The sequence below is a fragment of the Saccostrea echinata genome, unplaced genomic scaffold, assembly GCF_033153115.1.
Source record: "Saccostrea echinata isolate AGI-Se365-2 ecotype Australia unplaced genomic scaffold, CSIRO_AGI_Sech_v1 ptg000029l, whole genome shotgun sequence".
In the NCBI taxonomy this organism is placed as follows: domain Eukaryota; kingdom Metazoa; phylum Mollusca; class Bivalvia; order Ostreida; family Ostreidae; genus Saccostrea; species Saccostrea echinata.
Genome location: NW_026889778.1, coordinates 21,624,769 through 21,646,879, shown reverse-complemented (window position 1 = coordinate 21,646,879; position 22,111 = coordinate 21,624,769). Strand labels below are relative to the sequence as shown.

The window sequence follows — 22,111 nt, the reverse complement described above, 5'->3', positions numbered from 1 at the left end:
GATAAACTTCTTAATTGGGTTTTCTCATATTTTAAATGAATCAAGATAATCAGTTTAGAGCATACGAAACAGATAAGACCTACAGTGGCGAGACGGTGTACATTGGGAAAAAGAAGGTCGTGTTCGGGACTGCTTGAAATAATAGGCATAAAGTTCAAATAAGTATTTGTGTGGGTTGAATTGAATACGACTAGCATTAATTAAATTCCAAATATGCATTTTAAAAAGAAAAAAAAAACTTAAATGATATTTAATAACATTTAGAAGTTTTGACTTCAACAAGGGAAGCTGAAGAACTTTAGATCCACCTCTCAAAGCTGTTGCCGTCAGTTGTCTCGAATCACTCTCATCATGGGTATTTGAGTGATCAGCGTTAATTGCACTTTTATTGAGTTCAAATCAAAGCTTTACCGGACGAGTTTTCTTGCCACGGATATCCGCCAAAACAACATGGAACACCGGAAAATAGTTTCCGTCTATAAAAGAATACTTTAACAAGTTTAAAATACCAATAAATTATAACTCTTATTCATTAATATGTTATTCAATATAATTAATTACCTTACAGGCGTTACATCTCGTTTTTCTAATTAATAGAAAAATCTGTCTGCGTATACATAAGAGGCGCGGATCAAAGAAGTAAATGATCGCGAAAATTCACCTTTATTGCATTGTTATGTAAATAGAACGCAGACCGTCTGCAGCTTACAACACATGTCTGCACAATACAGGTACATGTGAAATACCAGCAAAAACGTAATTTGATTAAAACTTCTAGTAGATTATACACTAGTTACACAACATTTCTGCAATTATTTCAACAAAGACATTGTTAAATACAAAAGGATATGCATGTCATGAAAAGTTGTGAATCAAATTTTAGAACATCAAGTAATAAACATACAATACATACGATCAAAATACCCACCATTTATAGTGATAAATTAATATGTCAAGATTTGTAATTTAAATACAAATTAAATATGGAAAAATTAAATGACCAAACTTTACAATTGTATGTATACATATATATTTGCGTAACTTCTTTGATAAATGAGATTTATTTCTATTTCTGGAGTTCCCCATGTCAGTGAAGTAGCATCGTTTTTGAAAGTGGGGGGTCAGCCAGAGAAAAAAAATCAACTTACCTGAAAAAGCTTGACAAGCAAAAAAAAAAAAGGAAAATTCTCCAAACTTGAAAAATCCTATTCCGGGGGGGGGGGGGGGGGGGGGGGCTGATGCTACGTGCCTACATGTTGCTATGTTATTTGTTAGCTCAGATGTGAATGAAACTCCACCCATTTACACAGGCAGATTAGACACAGCTCATTGGGGGTTCCAAATATATTGTAAAAATCATACTGGAGGATTGATCATCTGTTCAACAGCTTAAGTTTAATTTAGTTTGATCTAAATATTAGTATTTTATCTCTATGACATAGAAAAAAAAAACTTGTTTAAACATTATTTATGATATTTTTATTAATTTCACTTTTTGTGTTCTTTCAATTTGGAATTTGGATGTCAATGCCAAATTTTATACGGTTTGGCAGATATATCCAGGCGCGGATCAAGGAATTGAAGTTAGAGGGGCTGCAAAAAAGTAGTCAGGGGGTCTGGGGCTGCCTTGAGACCCCCAGTGGGTCCAGGGCGAAGCCCTGGTGGGGTCACGGGGGCGAAGCCCCCTTAAGCTCCTGGATTCTAGAGATTTTGTAGGGTAAAAATGAGGTCTACCAAGTAGACATTTTTACATTTTCTTGAAGAAACTATGATTTACGTCAACTTTGACAATTTTAAGGGGGGATATTTTTGTTAGTTTCCGATGTAAGAGTTTCAGTGTTGAGTTTATGCTGCAAGAATGGCCAAATTGTTCTCTTGACCTGCATTCTCCTGTATTTCGAATTGTTTTGCCTTTATTTATATTATTAATAATGGTCTTTGATTTTTATAAGGTAATGACTATTTTTTTTTCAGACAAATTGTTTTCTATTTCCATGAAAAATATTTTTGCTAGCAAAGCATATGTTTATAAAGTCTGCCATGATGCATCATAAGCTTCTTGATAGTTTTACTATAAGAGTGTGTATTATTTCTTCTTTGAACTTGTTTCATAAATTATTCTTATTTCATTCATGTGAAAATTACTGGCTATAAAATAGTCTATGTATATTTTTGTTGGCACTAGAAACCTTTATAATATATTTCAGGTGAATGGTCTTTAAAGCTTCAGAAGAAAAAAACATCGAAAGCTACACTGAAAAAGGCCACTGCAGAGCAGTGTGATTGTCCAAAGAGATGCACAAGTAGGACATTTTACTTTAAAGAGATGATAGAGGAGTGCCATTATGCATTATGGAGTTTAAATCCAAAGGACAGGACACATTGGTTCAGAAAAAAATTTGAAGATTTCCAAAGTTTAAGGAGAGGAAAATTTGTCTTCAAGTTAAGGGGTCATTCTGTCTGCCTCAGGAGCTGGTTAATTGCCCATGGTCTTTCAAAATCCATCTTCTATAGACAAAGGAGGATATGGATGAAAAAAGAAGTTCCAAGTCATCGACAAGCATCACTGGGAGAGAAAAAAATGGAAGCAGTGAATTGGTTTGGAGAGTATGTAGCATCAAGGGGAGAGAATCCTCCACATGTTCAAGAGATCTGGCTTCCTTTTGGACTTCGTAAGAATGAAATATATCAAGCATATAAAATGGAAATGGAGCTGGATGATAAAGAGTGTGTATCACACCAAACCTTTCTGAACATCTGGAATGATCATTACTCGCATGTAAGAATAAAACAGGTAAGAGAAACAAATCTCCGTATAGAAATTACATATGTAATTTTTATTGGCTCACACTTAAAACATGATGCAACTTTAATGATATTGATAAGACTGCATTCTTAGACTATTTTTAAACACAATTCAAATTTGAGAAGTGCAATATTAACAGAACTCAGTGCTAAATATGATATATTACATACAGATGTATCTTTAATTTAGTTTAGTTGAATAATTGCATTGATTTATGCACACCAAAGTCAATTTCACAACATAATATAATATTCAACATGTTCAATTTCATAGGAATTTGTGAAATAATTAACCAAATTTATATTGAAGTTAATGAGGTTAAATTTTTTAGCATTTAAAGAAAACAAACCAATTATTATTGTTCGACGGGTGACCTATATTTTAAATGTACATGAACTACTAGAAAAAATGTAACATATTAAGTACTTTATTATATACAAGTAGTTTATGCTTACTTTTTTTTTTAAATTTATGGTTCAGTTACTTTTGAGCACCCCCCTTAAATTAACAATGTGCTTTCATTACTGTAAATGTACCTGTATACCTATTTTATTGGTGTGTCAATAAGCTTAGAAATTCATTTGTTAATTTTCAGAGTAGCTTATTCACAAGATGTACAACATGTGACAAACTTGACAGGGAGTTGCATAAACAATTGAATCCAGAGAAAAAAAGAAGCATATTGACTAAGAAACAAGATCATCTTCACAGGCAAATGTAAGTATATATATTTCTTTCAAAAAATGTGAACAGCATCAATAGAATTTAATGGTACATGTACATTCATTATACCCCCACCCTTTTAACAAAGTTTGGAGGTACATGTATATAGGAATCACCTTGCCATCTGTCTGTCTGTCTAGCTGTCTGTCTAAGCAATCTTGTCTGGATTATTAATTTATATTATAGAAGCATTGAAGCTTATACCTGGTACAGAGATTGACCAAAAGTCATTCTGGCAAGTTCAAGGTCATTGTATTAAAAGTTGTAAAATTCATAACAGTTCTATAACCAAATTGATAACTAAATTGATAGTGATTACAGGGATAGAAAACTTGAAAAAAATGGGTATTTTTTTACTCATTGGATGTCTAGTATTAGGTATTCCCGTTGTTTGAAGAATGGTTCAAACAGTATTAAAAATGCACTTTTTTTCCTAAACCCAAAAGAATCTTCCTTTGAAGGTTTGTAGGCCTAAACTGATACGGGCATTTAATTAAATACTACTCATTTGACATCACATATATAATATATAAAGAATTTAACTCATAAAATCCAGTAGAAAGATTAGTCTAAATAGAGATTGTTGTGATTATAAACAGAAATATCCTGAATTTGATTGCAACATTTAAATGTTGAAGCTATGAAACTTTCATGAATTAATATTTATATCCACTTAATACATGTATTACTAATATCTTATGAAATTTCTAATGAAATGATAATAGTTGGCCAAATCGATCTATACATGTACAAACAATTTCACAAAACATTTAAATTGCCATCTTGTTACGCAGTGTCATAAAAAGTATAAGCGTCGAAGCATAAAACCACCTAAATAAGGTTAACATGCTAGTTATGCCCCTTGAACTTGGAAAAAAAAATGAGCAAATAAAATTATTAAAAACTAAATATGGCATTTCAAATTTTGGCTGCCTGCGGGGGGATTAATGGCGTTACGACACATCTAGTTCTGCAATATAGCTGCAATATTTATTCCCATGATCCATACTTACAACCAAAGAAAGCATTTCATTGTTTAAATAATTTTAGGTCATTACTATGTCATAACATAGTGATATGAGAAGTTGATCTTGTAATATTTCTATTAAAGTATTAATTTGTATAAGTAAGAAATAAAGAGGTTAACAAGGACACAGGAAAGTGGAGCATCCCCCCAAAAATGAGCACATCAGTCCCCAAATATGTATCTGTGTATTATGCATGCACTCATTCACTCTCTCACACACACCAGTGCATTACTATATCCCCTTCAACTTTGTTGAGAGGGAACTAAATGTTCACAGGGAAACGACCTTGGTTGATATGTGATCAAGTTTACCGGGAAGCCCTTCAGGCTTCTGTGACCAACCAAGTTCATTTCCCTGTGAACTTTTGAAACTTATTATTTATTTCTTAAATAAATGCTATTATTTACCAGACTTACTTTTTGTTCAAAACCAGTGCTTAAAATACATTAAAAATAATTAAGAACCTTTATATTGATATGCTTATACTGTATGCAGTCTTGTATTGGTATATGCATGTATCTGTTGTTGTTTTTTTTTTTTTTTTTGATTTGATTGTGAGAATTTTTATGTTTTAATCTAGGAAGGAAAAGACAGCATATTATAGGAGAAAGGTTGTAAGCAGACGCAGGCCAGACAAGTACCTTAGCTTAATCATTGATGGAATGGATCAATCTAAAACAAACATTCCCCATTTCAAGGGAAGACAAAGTAAGGTATGTATTACTATAAATATCAAGAAACTTTTAAACTAGATGTTAATGCCAATATGGTACAGCAAATCCTCTTTAAATCTCCTCTAACTATAGAGATTACTTCTAAGAGTTTTGTTAAACATATACACTCGCATCAACTAGTGTCAGCACTAAAGGTCATATCAACTATAAACCAGTATAACTCAAAACTTTCATTAATTTCTTTTACAATGTTTCTAGCAATTACCAGTGTTCTATGTTTAATACCTGTAAAGCAAAGGGTTCTCAAAATTATAAGGAGGCAGCAGTTGGGTCTACTTAATGGTTCAAAGGTACAAATCACTGGGGGTGGGGTTAATTACATATCGCAATGTAAGTTATAAGTTCAGTTACATGTACACATAAATCCCCCCCCCCCCTTTCAAATTTAATATTAAAAACCAAAGGCCTAACCATTGGTATGAAACACAATCAGCCAAAATACGACCCAATGATAGGTCATAGGTCATGACCTGTCCCCAGATACAAAATTCACTATTTCCTTCTTTATTGAAAAAGCAGTTGTCTGTAATATAAAAAAGCTACTTTTTTATTTATTGTGAGGAATGGTTGTATAAAGTTGAGGAAATATGATTGTTTTGATCTTACAACAGTGTATTATTTGAATTTGGAATTATTTTGATTATTGGAATTTGGGGTTTTCAAGAAAAAAGCCCTTAGTCAGACTAACTTAGACAACTAACAAGAATTTCCATTTCTTTTTGTGTTAGTCTTAACTAACTTAGTTAACTAACAATAATTTTTCTAATAAATGTTGGGTTAGTCTTAACTAACTTTGCCAACTAACAAGAAAAATTCTAATAAATGTTGGGTTATTATATAGTAATACCACTAATAATATGTTTGAATTCATTCTTTCTCTTTAATTTATAATGATTTTGTGTTTATCAATTTTATTTTTCTTATATAATGTTGTTTGTGCTGGTGTTCTTTTTTATTTGGACTTTATTTTGTGGACTTGGCCTAAAACCAAGGCTTAGTCAGTGTTTGTTCAGTCTCAGCAGGGTTAGTTAGCGCACGCGCACCATAGGGGTTAGTTGTGCCAGGCCACTCGGCACACCTCGGCCGATTCGTACCTGGCACACCTCGGCCGATTCGTACCTCATCTAACCTCGGCTGTATCATGTAAACCTCCATTGAACCGGAGCTACTTTATACGCAATATGGCTGCGCCCTATAATTACATGTGCACAGTGTGCTGAATTCGATCCGCTAAAAAACATGTGATTATGTAAAGATACTAAGTGCTATCTTCTTTGTAAGTGTTATTCTTAGTGTTACCTTACTGCTTTTGAAAAATTTTATCGTATGTCAGATGCTTGTTTATTATCGTTTTCAAAGCGTTACGTTTTCCCTAAGCGGTAAACAGGCAGCCTTATCACAAATGTTAAGCGGAGACGCATATCAAGTTTCCTCGTACAGCCGAGGTTTGATGAAGGTGACGGAATCAGCCGAGGTTTGCCGAATGGTGCCAGGCATGACTAACCCCCTCGAGCCTTCAACACTACAACAATAAAAAACGTCCCAAAATCATTTCAACATCCGTGTTCTGAATATTATGCGGTCTTTGCACTCAAGATATTCAAGAATCCTCACCAACATGCGTAATTTTCGTAATTTCTATCGTAAGTCATTTCACTGGGCATGTCATTTCAACGTTCTCGAATTTTTCACTAACCTTGCAGATTACATTCAAAAAATCCCACCTGTCGCGTCAATATCGCCGAGGAAATGCTGTAGTAAATAAAAAATGTTAACAATACGATTACATGCGTTGAAAATACGGCAAAATACGAAGTAATGTAGCTGCTTTCGTCCTAAACACAGCCACTGCAGACACAACTCGGCGTCACTTCCGCTGTGACGTCATATTCACTCCCTGCACTGAGTGAGAGTATGTAGGTGGATCCAAGTGTAACGGGAATTGCAATTTCATTCATAACATACTTAAGACGGTGTTAGGCAATAATTTATCCAATGTTAATAAAGGCATACACATAGAGACTTGTAATGAAAAGTTTTCGAAACTATATCACGCATAATTTAGTTTTAATGCACAATAAATTTATCTTTCTATTGCAGCTAATATTACAGGTATTTCTGTTCTTCTAATTGTTCACTTTTCATCTTTTGTTCACTCGTATTTATTGTTGAGTTTGTTTTTTCCTTGGTGAATGTTGTTTTCATAAAGATGAAAAATATGTCAGTTCAAGAATATTTATTTTGATGCAAGAATAAATTCTGATAGTGTAGAGAGATACTCCTTAAAGATAGTGGCAACATATCACAGGAGGAAATGATACTACTATGTTTTAGTGCTAAAAAAAGCAACGAAAAAATTGAAGGTCTGTGATCCACCTATTCATTTCACTGTCAGTTAAGAGACGCAATTTAGGATGCAAATCTTGAACTTTGGTATCAAAAGTGACGTATTACTTTATTGTTACGTCATAAAGTAGCTACAAGTGGAAAAGGCTGTAGAATATTGAAGCAAAGAAATCGCAGACTTATAGCTAGGTCTAAGATAATTCATATATCTTATAATTGTAAGCATGGGGGAATACAGGATTTGTGATTGGGGGGGGGGGGGGGGGACGTTTTCCAGTTTGAATAATTATGAGATAATATTTATAGCCTAGGGAATGCAAGGTTTTCAGACTTGATTTTTAAGAAAACCGATACTTGGTCATTAAATAAAATTACCATTTTTTAAATTGACCATTAATTATAAAACCAAGTATGGCATTATTAATATTAGTCATGTCATACTTAGAAAATTTTAGAAGGGGGGCGTGCGCCCCAGCCCCCCCCCCCCCCCCTTAAATCCGCCAGTGGTAAGTAATACAAATAATGGAGAAAAAAAACGCCGATATGTGTTCATTTTGTTTTGATATGTCATGTTATACCGATGAATTAGCTGTATCGAGGAAAAGGGAGACATTTATATACTATATCTATACTGTAGTACTATACTTCGGCCAAAGAAAACTTTCCTACATGTAAATACCTTAGATCCAAAAGTTGTTTTTTTTTTTAAACAATGAATAAGAACCTCAAAAATTGCAATGGCCTGTTTTTACATTTATTTGATATAATGTCGTGTGATGATTCCGCAGATTCTCGGGATATGAAGAGTTTTCAAATTTCTGTAAAACGAAAGAGATTGAAAACCTTGGAGACACCCGACACCCCTAGGAAACACGGACCCCTAGTAATATAGTAAGGAGAGCCATGCATACATGTACATTATGAAAGTAATTTATCCTTAGTTACGGTAATAACCCCCCTCCTCCTTTCTTTCACGAAAAAAGGTTTTTCATGTTTTGACAAGTCTTTTCTTGTCTCTCTTTTATGCTTGTCAACAAATTTCTTAGTCCGGCATTTGTTTTGGTTGCTGTGGACCTCACCCCTTGAAAAGATTCCTGGATCAGCACATGGACTGGCGCGGTAAATAATGGACATCACAATAAGTGAGAAGCTTTGAAAAAAAAATTGTGTTAATTGCAGCTGAGGCATACTCAAACAAAATTTACTTCCAACATTTTTTATTTCACTATTTATTATCCGGAAACTCGTAACAATTTTTTAACACATGTATAAGCTCCAGACAGCTTAGTATTACGTTACGCTACAACTCCATATAATTATTCGTAAGGGAAAAGTAGTCCCGGAGAATTGACACTGTATGGATGTGGACCCACCCCCACCCCCCTTCGCACGTTGTACAATATGAAAACTACATGTAAAGGACAATAAAAAGGTAATGCAACAACTGAATGTATGTATTTCTAGTGTCAATGGTCATGAATGACACAGTATTATAGTACGTATACCTTTGTTTGATTTCAAGAACAATTTATATGTGAATATATTTTGCGGATACTGTAATAACAAATTTAGGGATGATACTAATTAATTAAAAAAGTACATAACATCAGTTACATCACAAACTTAAGACGACAACTTTTGTCAGCCCTAGAATTCCCGGTCTTATGTTGAACACGATCTTCATTCTCGATATGGGGGCACCCTATAATTTTGGTTGCTATTAAAGGTGATAGAAATTTTCGGTATAATATCATGACTTATATGTTTTTATAGCATTTCACATGGAAATAAAGTAAAAAAAAAAAACTTATTTTGTCTGGAAATTATTGAAACTACAAATTTCGGGATGCGTTTCATTGACACATCTATGCACTTTCACAAAGTAAACTTTATCCTCAATACTTAAGAAAAGTAGAAATTTTGTTGTGCATTTAATAGAGAATAATACATGACAAAATCTGTATCACACCCCATATCAACCCGAGACTCCAATATCAGCCCGAGGGCCGAAGGCCAGAGGGCTGATATTGGTCAAGGGTTGATATGGGGTGTGATACAGATTTTGTCTTGTATTGTTGTTTTTATTATATATTTGAAAATAGTGTCCTAAAAATCATATATAAACTTGTAAATTAATTACTGAGTTTTTAATAATTGAATGTGTTCTGTTTTTGTTGAATTTCCGTTTCTCAATCTTTTTTTAAAGGCATATAAATGCATTCAGCGATACGAAATGAAATTATTATAAATCAAACAAATGATAATTTTGAATAACATAATATGTCTGATGAAATAAAATTACAATTTGAATAAACTTTGGAAAGAAATAGGAAAAGATCCGAGGTACTCCGAATGAAAAATACAGAGGTGTTCCGGAAAGGTGTAATAAAGGGTCTGATAAAGGGTGAAATATAGGGTGCTGATACAGGGTGTGCAATACAGGGCGCGTGCCTGTGCTCATGTTAGGGATGCAAAAATCCTGTATTATATAACAAATATATTTTGTGAAAAATATTAAACTATAATCCAGAAAATAAAGAGTAGAAATGTAAGAAAGCAAAACCCGTGAAACGTAAACTGTTTTTGTAATCAGGGCAAGAGCTCTGTTATTGTTAATGTTTAACGTTTCACCGGGTGTGTTCAATTTGTTAAACTCTGCACACATCACTGAGAACGGACTGACAGTACTGGTGAGTTGGTTTTGCTTTCTTACATTTCCACTCTGAATTTTCTGGATTATAGTTTGAATATATTTCATTAATATACAAAAAAATTTTACTTTTCTTAAGCATTAAGGATAAAGTTTGTTTTATGAAAGTGCTAGGATGTATCAATCAAACGCGTCCCGAAATTTGTAGTTTCAATAATTTCCAGATAAAATAAGTTTTTTTTATTTATTTCCGTTTGAAATGCTATTGCAACATATAAGTCATGATATTATACCAAAAACTTGAGAAAATATTAACTTCAAATCTGTGTCCAAGCACCTTTAAATCCACATAGGACTCGTGCATGGAGCTTCAGTAACACCTTTTTTGAATCCGCTCCCAAACATCAATATGACAATACATCATCAACAGTCATTTTTAAGTTTCCTCGTACAGATATTTTTCGGAATCCTAGGTCATCACCACAGTGAGGATTGTGTGAGATTTTAATGTATGATCTTTGGGTCATGATGTCAACATTTGTCCTCTGTAAGATGCTCACATGTGTATTTCTTACGAACTCCCTAGTTGGATATTCATCTTAAAAAGCATCTTTATCTTGGACCGTTTGACCTCCTCAACATTGTAGAGCAAACTGAAGAATCTAGGTGCTCTTTTGTCAAACTTCAGATGAAAATATGCGTGAATTTATTTTACTTAACAGGAATAGGGTCAAAGTTCTGGAGGTCGATAAAAATAGGAACCGAACATTAACAGAGAGCTCCGAAAGATCATAGACACTGAAAATAGAAAAAAGAAATAGAAAAGAAAGCACTGTATAAAATACTGTGTCTACATCATAACAAAATGCAAAATATACCGTAATGCTGAAAGGATTGGGCATAATATTTAAATATCATCATCACAATCATAAAAGAAATACTACATATTACGATGAATATACTGTATATAATATGAGAAGTACATTATATATCGTTTTATTGCTGTTTCTCGGTCCATACGATGATTTAGCCACCTGAGGAATACAATATTCACCGAGCCAGAATATTGCATTTCGAAGGTGGCTAAATCATCGTATTGACCGAGAAAACAGCAAAAATTGTTTTATTATATGCATGATTCAATGATTAAGCATTCCATGCCATCTACATGTAATCCAATAGATCGCCAGTCCCAAATTTGCAAATTATTGACTGGCGGTCAATAGATCACCGGTCCGAAAGTCGCAAACTATTGACCGGTTGTCCAATAGAGCACTTCGAAGTTTTCTTTTACTTTTAAATACCAGTAGTTAGAATCGATTTTTATAAGGTCACTGCTATGAAAGATTTCTTATATGTGTCAAAGGTCAACTGTTTCAGTCTTCAATGTAACATATACAGATCGATAATACAATACTTCACATATTTCACCCTTTGAATAATTTATATATACATATACAAAATGAAATGACTTTTATGGCGATTAAGGGTTGCAGTTATTGCAGAAAAAAATGATTACATGGATTATGTATTTTTTTCTAGATTGTCGCAAAGTTAATCATCGTATCTTACTATTAAATGAGAATGCTTATGGTGGTTGAAGGGCTTATTATATAACAAAAAAAAATGTTGAACGAAAAAAGTATATACATTTTTAAGGATGTGTTTATGCATTTGTCCGAGAAAGGCCGGAAAAGAGAGGAAAGGGGGGGGGGGTCGTCAACCATATGACAACTTGTAGCAGATGGGGGTGGGGTGGGGGGCTGTAGACACCACTGTATGTTCTGTTGGAAAATGATGCGGGGAGTACCTATATAATTAAATATTAATTTAATGTCCTAAAAACGATTTTTAAATCTTTAGCTTTTCCTCCTCTTCATCTTGTTCTAAATATCTACTCGCCAACCTTTGCCCTTTATGGAAATAAAGAACAGGCAGAATTGACTTAGTGATTATACGTTTTGAGGGGAAGACGATTTTACCTCAGGCTACGATCAGTTGAAGTATACTTTTAGTGTATCACTCATGAACCACTGTTCATGTACTACTGCCAGCCATAGTCTTACCTAGAACCAAACCTCTATACCGAAGAAGAGTGTTGCTAAAACGCGGAACGGAACGGAAAATTTTGTATCAAATTATTTACCTCGTGCATAAATAAATCATACAGGAACCAGTATTCTTTATCATACAGTTTATATCTCATAAAAAAATAACATAACAATGTAATTTATTCTTGACCCCCCCCCCCCAAGAACCACATGCGCTGGTCAATGAAATACATACTAATTAGACACACAGCCCAAGTACATGTATCTATCTGAACGCCTTATTCATCACTCGTCCAAATCTAATTTTTAAAGCTTAATAATTCACCAAAGACAAAACTCTTTTTTTAATTATGAAACAGGCAATGGTGTTTTAAAACAGATGGAGGGAGGGGGCAGAGATAAGAGAATAATTATGTATACATTTGTGTTCTAGACAACGATCACTGGCATTAAGGAAAGAATAAAGGACACGCTTATTACAACTACAGGCATGTGCGGATTTAAAGGCGGCTAGGACCTCCTGAAATTAGCGGAGTTATGTTACATAGTAAAGTAAATAAAAGAAAAATGACCTTGCCCCCCCCCCCCCCCGTGAAGTTAATGGGAAAAGTATACATTAAACGCTTTTTTTGACCCCCCCCCCCCCCGAAAAATATCCTGGATACGCGCTATCCACCGTCAGGCACTTGGAGCGGGGACAACGTAGACTACATTTATGCTTCATTCCCCTCCCTACCAAATAATATTATATAAATTACAAGAGTGCATTTTCTGGAAAATGTGTGATTCCTCCATTATAACAATTTCAATGTTATACTGTGTTGTTTTTCTAGTTTCACAATTTGGCCAAATATGGGGGATGAGGATGCAGAGCTGTACGATATCATGGTTATCCACGCTTTTGGAACCTGTGTATCGAAAATTAGGCTGTGTTCGCCCGTATAAATATCGAATACTGGCCATTCATTTTGATCAGAGTGGTCTTTTAAAAAGTTACTTCACTCATATTTTACCACATTGCTGGTTTTTGAGGTCAATACGAGGATTTAGACACCTGAGGAGTACAATATTCACCGAGTCCGAAGGGCGAGGTGAGTATTGTACTTCGAAGGTGGCTAAATCATCGTATTGACCGAAAAAAGCAATAATTGTTTTATTATATGATTCAATGATTAAATGACACACACTATTAAGCAGTCTTACTTGTTCACATCTACTGAAGTACTAGCCGAACATTATGAAAGAAACGGGCTTAAAAAAAAGGAGTTGTATTGTATTATTTTGGAATTTTTTGTTCTAGTTTAGGTGCTATGTAGAAAAAATAAATGTCAGGCACATGTATACGATTGATTTTGAAAAAGGGGGGGGGGGAATGACGACTAACCTGAAAACAAATCTTTGACTAGCCCCCCCCCCCCCCCATAAAAAAGGAAAAAGGAAAAGAATTATCTCAAATCAAAATTTTGTGTAAAGGTCCATAAACTTTTTCGAGGGGATGGGGGGGGGGGGCTTTCATTGAATTTTTTATCCTTAGAATTTGAATAAAAACATTCTGAAAAGGTGGGGAGAGGGGCAGGCCTCCTGCATCCCCCCACCTCCGACCTCTTACCCAAGAATCTATGTGCCTTAATGTTATGGTCATATGAGTGGATGTCAGGTGCAAGTGAAATAATTTTCCAAAACTATTTTCATCGATTTGGAATTTCCCTATCTATTTCTAGTCCAATGTAGAATAAATAATTCTTTATATTGACCTGGAAGATCACGTGCAGGTCAATTTAACGTAGTATTTTTCTAACATTGTTGGATCTCAGCCAATCAGAGATGGGAATTATTCAATCATATGATAATTTATGATATACATGTATATGTACCATGTGTACCGCATTATATTTTGTGTTTTCAGTATACCCTATGCTTTGCTTTTTGTACAGGAATCTTCATAAGAGAATAAACATGAATAAATCAATTCGTTCTTGATAATCAAGGTTAAATATGAACAACATACATGTATATAATGTATATCGGTTTGGTATATTTTATATATTTTCAAGGGATTAAAACTGGTATCATATTTTCTGTTTTCCGTTCCGTTCCGCTTTCCGTTTTTGTACAGGAATCTTCATATGAGAATAAACATGAATAAATCAACTCGTTCTTGATAATCAAGGTTAAATATTAACAACATATATAATGTATATCGTTTTGGTATATTTTATATATTATCAAGGTATCATATATTCTGTTTTCCGTTCCATTCCACTTTCCGTTCCGCGTTTTAGTAATAACCAACGAGGAAGCGTACTTCCTCACTCAGTATATTCTCATTTATAGTCAGAATCATACATAAACATTGTTAGTCACATTGGTTTGTGAAGAATTCAAAATGGTAGATCAATTGCACCCATGTGCGGATCAAGAGGGTAGTAGATACGGACCCCATTTTGAATTTTCAGTCATCAGGCCCGTAAACACGGGGGTGGGGCGCCCCCCTCCTCATTTTTTTTTTCTGAGTATAGTATTTAGCTATAGAAAGTTTACCTTTAGATGCTGTTTGCCTCCCCCCTCCACTTTTTGTTGCTGCATGTAAGGTTGAGCACCGGCAAATTCCAGGATTTGGGCAGTAAATTGGGGGGGGGGGGGGGTTGTTGTTTTGTTTTAATATTTTGTTTATTTTTTTTTTTGCTTTGTCAGTTTATTTTGGGAAGGTGGCCCCCACCCCACACACTCAGATGATCTTAACCCCTCTCCCCCGGAAACTCAGCCTCCTTTTAAGTTGTAACTGCATATAAATACGTATACCCTTGCAAGACACTGTGTACACTTGTATGAAATAATGCGAATTGTCAGATAAAGTTACTGTACCCAGTAAATAAAAAGATGCCCCCTTCTTTTTTGGGGGGTCGATTTTTTAAAGGATGGACACATCCCAACCCCTTTCCTCCAAAAATTCCTGGTTCTGCATATGGCACCGGTCACATTCTATCGCAAGGGGAAAAATCCGTAATACCTACAATATTAAACATGCTTTTAATATATTTCCTCTGCCTTTTTTCTTTTATTGAAATATTTTATCTCTGGAGCAAGGTTAGTAAAACAAGATATTTGCTATTATTTTCGAAAGATTGGCAAAGTACGTGTAGTTATAGATGTAATACCATATTTTTCAGATTTAGTTGCAATCACTGCATCTTACACATGTACTTGGTGATATTTCTACAAAAGTCAAATCAACTTTATGAATATTTTTTATTTATTTATTTTTGAAACATGAAAGTAGGTGGTTGTATTTCTGACATAAAACATAATTTTTCACAGGGGCTTAACCCCTTCATAAATTCCGTATTTAGCATATTTTAAAATTTTTCAACTGACTTATTTTACCTAAATTTAAACAACCTTCACCAAGGAAAACTCAACATTGAAAACGAGTGAACAAAAGATGGAAAGTGAACACTTAGAAGGACAGAAATACCTGTGATATTGGCTGCAATAAAAACTGAAACACTGAAAGATAATTTATTGTGCATTAAAACTAAATTATGCGTGATAGAGTTTCGAAAACTTTTCATTACAAGTCTCTATGTGTATGCCTTTATTAACATTGGATAAATTATTGCCTAACACCGTCTTAAGTATGTTATGAATGAAATTGCAATTCCCGTTACACTTGGATCCACCTACATACTCTCATTCAGTGCAGGGAGTGAATATGACGTCACAGCGGAAGTGACGTCTGCAGTGGCTGTGTTTAGGACGAAGGCAGCTACATTACTTCGTATTTTGCCGTATTTTCAACGCATGTAATCGTATTGTTAACATTTTTTATTTATTACAGCATTTCCTCGGCGATATTGACGCGACAGGTGGGATTTTTTGAATGTAATCTGCAAGGTTAGTGAAAAATTCGAGAACGTTGAAATGACATGCCCAGTGAAATGACTTACGATAGAAATTACGAAAATTACGCATGTTGGTGAGGATTCTTGAATATCTTGAGTGCAAAGACTGCATAATATTCAGAACACGGATGTTGAAATGATTTTGGGACGTTTTTTATTGTTGTAGTGTTGAAGGCTCGAGGGGGTTAGTCATGCCTGGCACAACTAACCCCTATGGTGCGCGTGCGCTAACTAACCCTGCTGAGACTGAACAAACGCTGACTAAGCCTTGGTTTTAGGCCAAGTCCACAAAATAAAGTCCAAATAAAAAAGAACACCAGCACAAACAACATTATATAAGAAAAATAAAATTGATAAACACAAAATCATTATAAATTAAAGAGAAAGAATGAATTCAAACATATTATTAGTGGTATTACTATATAATAACCCAACATTTATTAGAATATTTCTTGTTAGTTGGCAAAGTTAGTTAAGACTAACCCAACATTTATTAGAAAAATTATTGTTAGTTAACTAAGTTAGTAAAGACTAACACAAAAAGAAATGGAAATTCTTGTTAGTTGTCTAAGTTAATCTGACTAAGGGCTTTTTTCTTGAAAACCCCAAATTCCAATAATCAAAATAATTCCAAATTCAAATAATACACTGTTTTACCGACTTAAGAAAAAATTGGTGATTTTAAATTTTCTAAAAGTTCTTTATAATTTTTGAGAAAGATCAATCCACATGTGATTTACAGCACTTCTTTATTATACTGTAGAACAGTACATCTTAAGTTTCTCCTTTACAGAGGTCAATATTTTTGTAAGGATTTAGCTAGTATTGTTTTTACAATTATTAATTTCAAATCAAATACTTCTTGTAACTTATAACTGTGAATTGATAAAGTATATTGTAAATTCTTATATCGTATTGGAATTTTTTTTATATTTTGCAACTGTAGGAATTCGCAGCTACAAGACAATTAAATGTTCACGTGACTGGGGTCCTAAGCCATAGTCGCAATAAGAAGATTCTGTACACAGATTTCCACCAGTATAAGCATGATTCAAGTCTAACACTGAATGTTCTTCTTAAAGTTCTTTGGAATCATTCAAAGGTATTGAAATATATTATAATTTAGTATGACAATCTATGTTTCTAGATACAACTGCTTTGATTAAATTGTTCAACTTCTTATAAATTTAAAAAACCTTCTTTAATAGGGAAAACCATTGCCACCTGTTCTGTATCTTCAAGCAGACAACTGCTTTAGGGAGAACAAAAACAAGTATGTACTCTCTTTCTTGGAGGTGTTAGTCAGAAGACGGATTTTTTACGAGGTAATTTCATTAACTATACACAATACATAAGCATATTTTAATACACTGAATGTATAGTTTTTTAGCTCACCTGAGCTGAAAGCTCAAGTGGGCTTTTCTGGTCACCTGGTGTCTGGTGTTCATCATTTTGTCTATCCGCCAATCTGTAAACTTTAACATTTTAAACTTCTTCTCAAGAACCACTGGATTAATTTTAACCAAAGTTTGTACAACGCATCACTATTTGAAGGGAATTCCTAATTGTTAAAATGAAGGGCCAAGCCTACTTTCAAGTGGAGATAATCAATAAACGGCAAAAATAGAGTGCAGTCATTAAAAAATCTTCTCAAGAAACAGTTGTCCAAAAGAGCTGAAACTTATTTGGAAGGTTCCTTAGTATAGATTCTAAATTGTTCAAATCATGGCCTTGGGGGGTAGGGTGGAGCCAAGATACGGAATCATAGTTTCAAAGTTTTAGATTGAAATACATGTATATAGGAAAAATCTATAAAAACCTTCTTGGAGGAGGGGGGGGGGGGGGGGGTCTGATGCAGGTCAGCAGGGCCAAAGTAACTCGGGTGAGCGTTGTTGCCCATGGACCTCTTGTATTGACATATCTTTACAACAAGCAAAGTATCTGATGGACTAGAAATATTAAAAACTGATATAAACTTTTCACAGGTTCAGTTATCTTTTCTACATGTGGGCCATACACATGAAGATATAGACCAAATGTTTAGTGTTATCGCAGACCATTTGAGGCATAAGGATGCTACAACTTTACCAGTACTTAGCAACATTCTCTATGATGCAGAAGAGCTCGGAGGTTGTTTTGATATCTCGGGTTGGTTAAGTCCTCATCTAAGAGGTGTTAAACATCACACAAGGACAAATACATTCAGGTATTTAATTATTGTATTGTCTAAGAATCAATTTTAATCTGCAGTTGTTGATATGTTTGAATGTTTGTTTGTTGCTCAACGTCCCTTTGAGAATTTTCACTCATTATGAGATGCCACAACTTGCCGGTGGAGGCAGCAAATATGGATCTGTACTTGGCACTTAAGACCTTTGAGCAGTGAGGGGTCTTTTGTCGTACCAGCACCTACTGAGACACGATACTTCAGTTTATAATCTCATCCAAAGGACTGATTCCACGTCCCACAGTGGGATTCAAACTCACATATTATGTTACAGAGGGTCTGAGGTCACATATGGGAAGTTTAATTGTGATGTAATAAAAACATTAACAAACAACAACATTCAATTTAACCACATGATGATGCATATATATATATATATATATATATATATATATATATATATATATATATATATATATATATAAAACAAATTGCATTGATTTATTTTATTGATTATTTATAAAATCCTGAAAAATCACAATATTTGATAACAATACTGCCAAGTAATAAAACCTTACTCTTGTGCCATAAATGACGTCACTAGCCTTGGTACAGTGTGACGCGGCACAAGTGATCCAGAGGAGTAGATTCACTGGTTTAATAATTACAAAAATCCTTAAATAAATATGTAACCATTGTCAATTTATAAATTTAATCAATAAAACAAAAGGATTTTTTTAAAACAATTATATAGATACATGTATATCAATTTATCTAGTTGCTATGAGGCTGCATAGCAACAGGGAATATAAAGAATATTGCTAACATGATGAGAATATTCCTAATGAGCCCCAAAAGTGCAAGGGCATAGACTAGTCTGTTTGAGCTGAATTATGGATTATCAATTGCTTATATAATGTTTATTTTAAAAAGTGCATGGAGCTGATGATTTCATAACTTTATTCATAACAAAAATAAAGCGAAGTAGGGATTCTTAGCTATTGTACACATTTTTGGCAGATTTGCTAGTACTTCCCAAATAGCACTAACTACCTTCCAGCACTTTTCGGAGACGATGTAAACCTTTCTTAATGTGCATCATTTTTTTTCCTTTAAAACATGCGTATGACCTTGCACTAGCATCATTTAAAAATTCAGCTGAACAATTCTATTTTAGTATGAGTCACTTGACACACAGCTTATAACTGGTATTGAGTATGGCACAGTCCTATCTAGTATGGATTTCTATATTACCTTTCCTACATGTATACAGTAACTTTGTTAACAAATGAAGATTTTAAACATATAAAGAAGGTACTAAGATTGCATTTTCAATTTCCGTCCAGAACCTGCAATGCAAGAATCAACTCCTTTCTCTGCGACTCCGGAGCAAATGCTTTAACCACTGTGCCATTCTTGGAACATGTTAATAAGTAGTCATGATATCAAATATTTATTTAATTAACTCTCCAAAACATGATTTAACATAGTTGACATCTAAACTCTTATTATTTCGAAAGGAAAACAAATTTTAAAATTTCTATATTTATATTCATTTCAGATACAGACTGAATGAGGAAACTGGGGATATCAACATTTATTATCGCAAAAATGTTGACCATTCTTGGAAAGCACTGCATGGAAGCTTTTTTAATCAAAAATCAGATGCCTCTGTCAGCATGCCAATAAGACAACCCGCAGTGTTAAATGCAACATTTGAAAAAATTGACATCCCTAATCTCAGAAAGAACATGAAGATTTGGAAAAATATGATGGCAGAAGAAGATATTGCGTGGTGGGAGAATTTTCTCAAAACCTTAGATGAGACATCAAATAACCCATGAAACTACTCAAGAACAGGAGCCGTTTGGGGCCTATCAAAGATTCCGAAGTATGCTCAAGAGTCACTTGAAAATGATGACGACCTTTCTGCAGTGCCAGAGCATCTTCAGCGGATTCTAACAGAGGAAGAGGAAAACCCAGATGTATATTTTAGTTAATTTTGAAAAAATGGTACATTTACATTTTTAGCTCACCTGAGCCGAAGGCTCAAGTGAGCTTTTCTGATCGAATTTGTCTGTCGCCGTTGTTCTTGTAAACTTTTCACATTTTCATCTTCTTAAAAACCACTGGGCCAATTTCAACCAAACTTGCCATAAAGTATCCTTGGGTAAAGGGGGTTCAAGTCTATTGAAATGAAGGGCTACATAGGGAAAATCTTTAAAAATCTTGTTCTCAAGAACAGCAATGCCATGATTGGGCATAATTATATGGAAGCATCCTCAAGTAGTGTAAATTCAAGTTTGTTCAAATCATGACCCTAGGGGGTAAAGTTAGGCCACAATGGGGATCAAAGTTTTACAAGGAATACATTGGAAAATCTTTAAAAATCTTTTTTCTTGAAAACAGCAAAGCTGCGATTGGTCATATTTATACTTTTGAACTTTTCAATACTGAAATGATATTTTTTTTTTTTTTTTGCTTTTTCCTAGCCAAAGTACTCAAGTGAGCGATGTGGGCCCTGGATTACGATTACGATTCGTCCATTGTCTATTTGTATAGCTGTTCATCTGTCTGTCTGTTTAATTTTACATTTTTGTACTAATTTCAACCAAACTTATCACAAAACATCTTTGTGTGAAGGGGATTCAATTCTAGTACATGTCTTTGCCGTTTACTTTAAATTCAGAATTGTTATTTACATTTTAAATTTATATACATATGATGTTAGATATGAGAAATGAGAGAGCTAAATTCCTTTATGTAAACTCTAGAAATAGATTTACCATTTATGTGAATGTGAATCTACTTGTATGTATATTGTAATATAGAGCTCTCTTTTGATGATGTTTGTTCAACTGACTTGTATAGTTTTCATGTCTTTCCTTTTCACTTGTGATAATGTTAAACATTCTTTGAGTAATTTTAAACAAGTGGTAAATAAATGGTTCAAAGATGATAAGGGGGTAAAGCTCTGGAATAAATATTTAACAATGTACAGTGAGTTCACATTTTTCAATGTATAAACATTTTTCAATCTGGTGAAAAGCAGACATACCAGTACATGTATTGTTTTTATACTGAAATAGAGGATTTAATTACAAATTTAATCTTTTAAAGTATATGTTATGAGGTCTATCATAAAGATACATGAATGAGTGTTTTGAAATACTTATGTTTCCTAAACCTGTGTATATGACTACGTTTATTACTGATGGAGATAATGGTTCTGATTAAAATTGTTTTTTATATTTAAATTGATCAATTAATTTAATTAGACTGTAAAAATGTTAGAGTCATATAATGCAATGAGGACCGTTTTGCAAAGATTTTGTCATAAAAGAGATTATCTTATTTTTCTTGTAATGAGCCCAGATACCCTGTAAAAAAGAATGTTCCTAAAAAATTAAATTATTATGTAATGAGTAAAGAAAATAGCGTTCTTCAGATTGACACCTTCCTGAAATTCGGATGCTAATAATCAGAGACAAATTTGAAACCTTTGTAAAATAGAAGAGGAATATTCCTGAAATCTCCGAAAGATTTGAAAACTGCATAAAGTAAAAGAGGAACGTTCCTAAAAAACTTGGACAGATTTCAAATCTTTGTACAGTAAAAGGGGGAACGTTCTTCAATTCTCACAAAGATTTGAAACCTTTAGAAATTAAGAGAGGAACGTTCCTCAAATGCCAGAAAGATTTGAA

At 33.8% G+C, this 22,111-nt stretch overlaps 1 pseudogene; it reads left to right on the top strand.

Annotated features, from left to right (window-relative positions):
• The first annotated feature begins 2,197 nt into the window (after positions 1-2,197).
• LOC133194630 (uncharacterized) lies at positions 2,198-21,792 on the top strand (annotated as a pseudogene).
• The last annotated feature ends 319 nt before the right edge of the window (positions 21,793-22,111 follow it).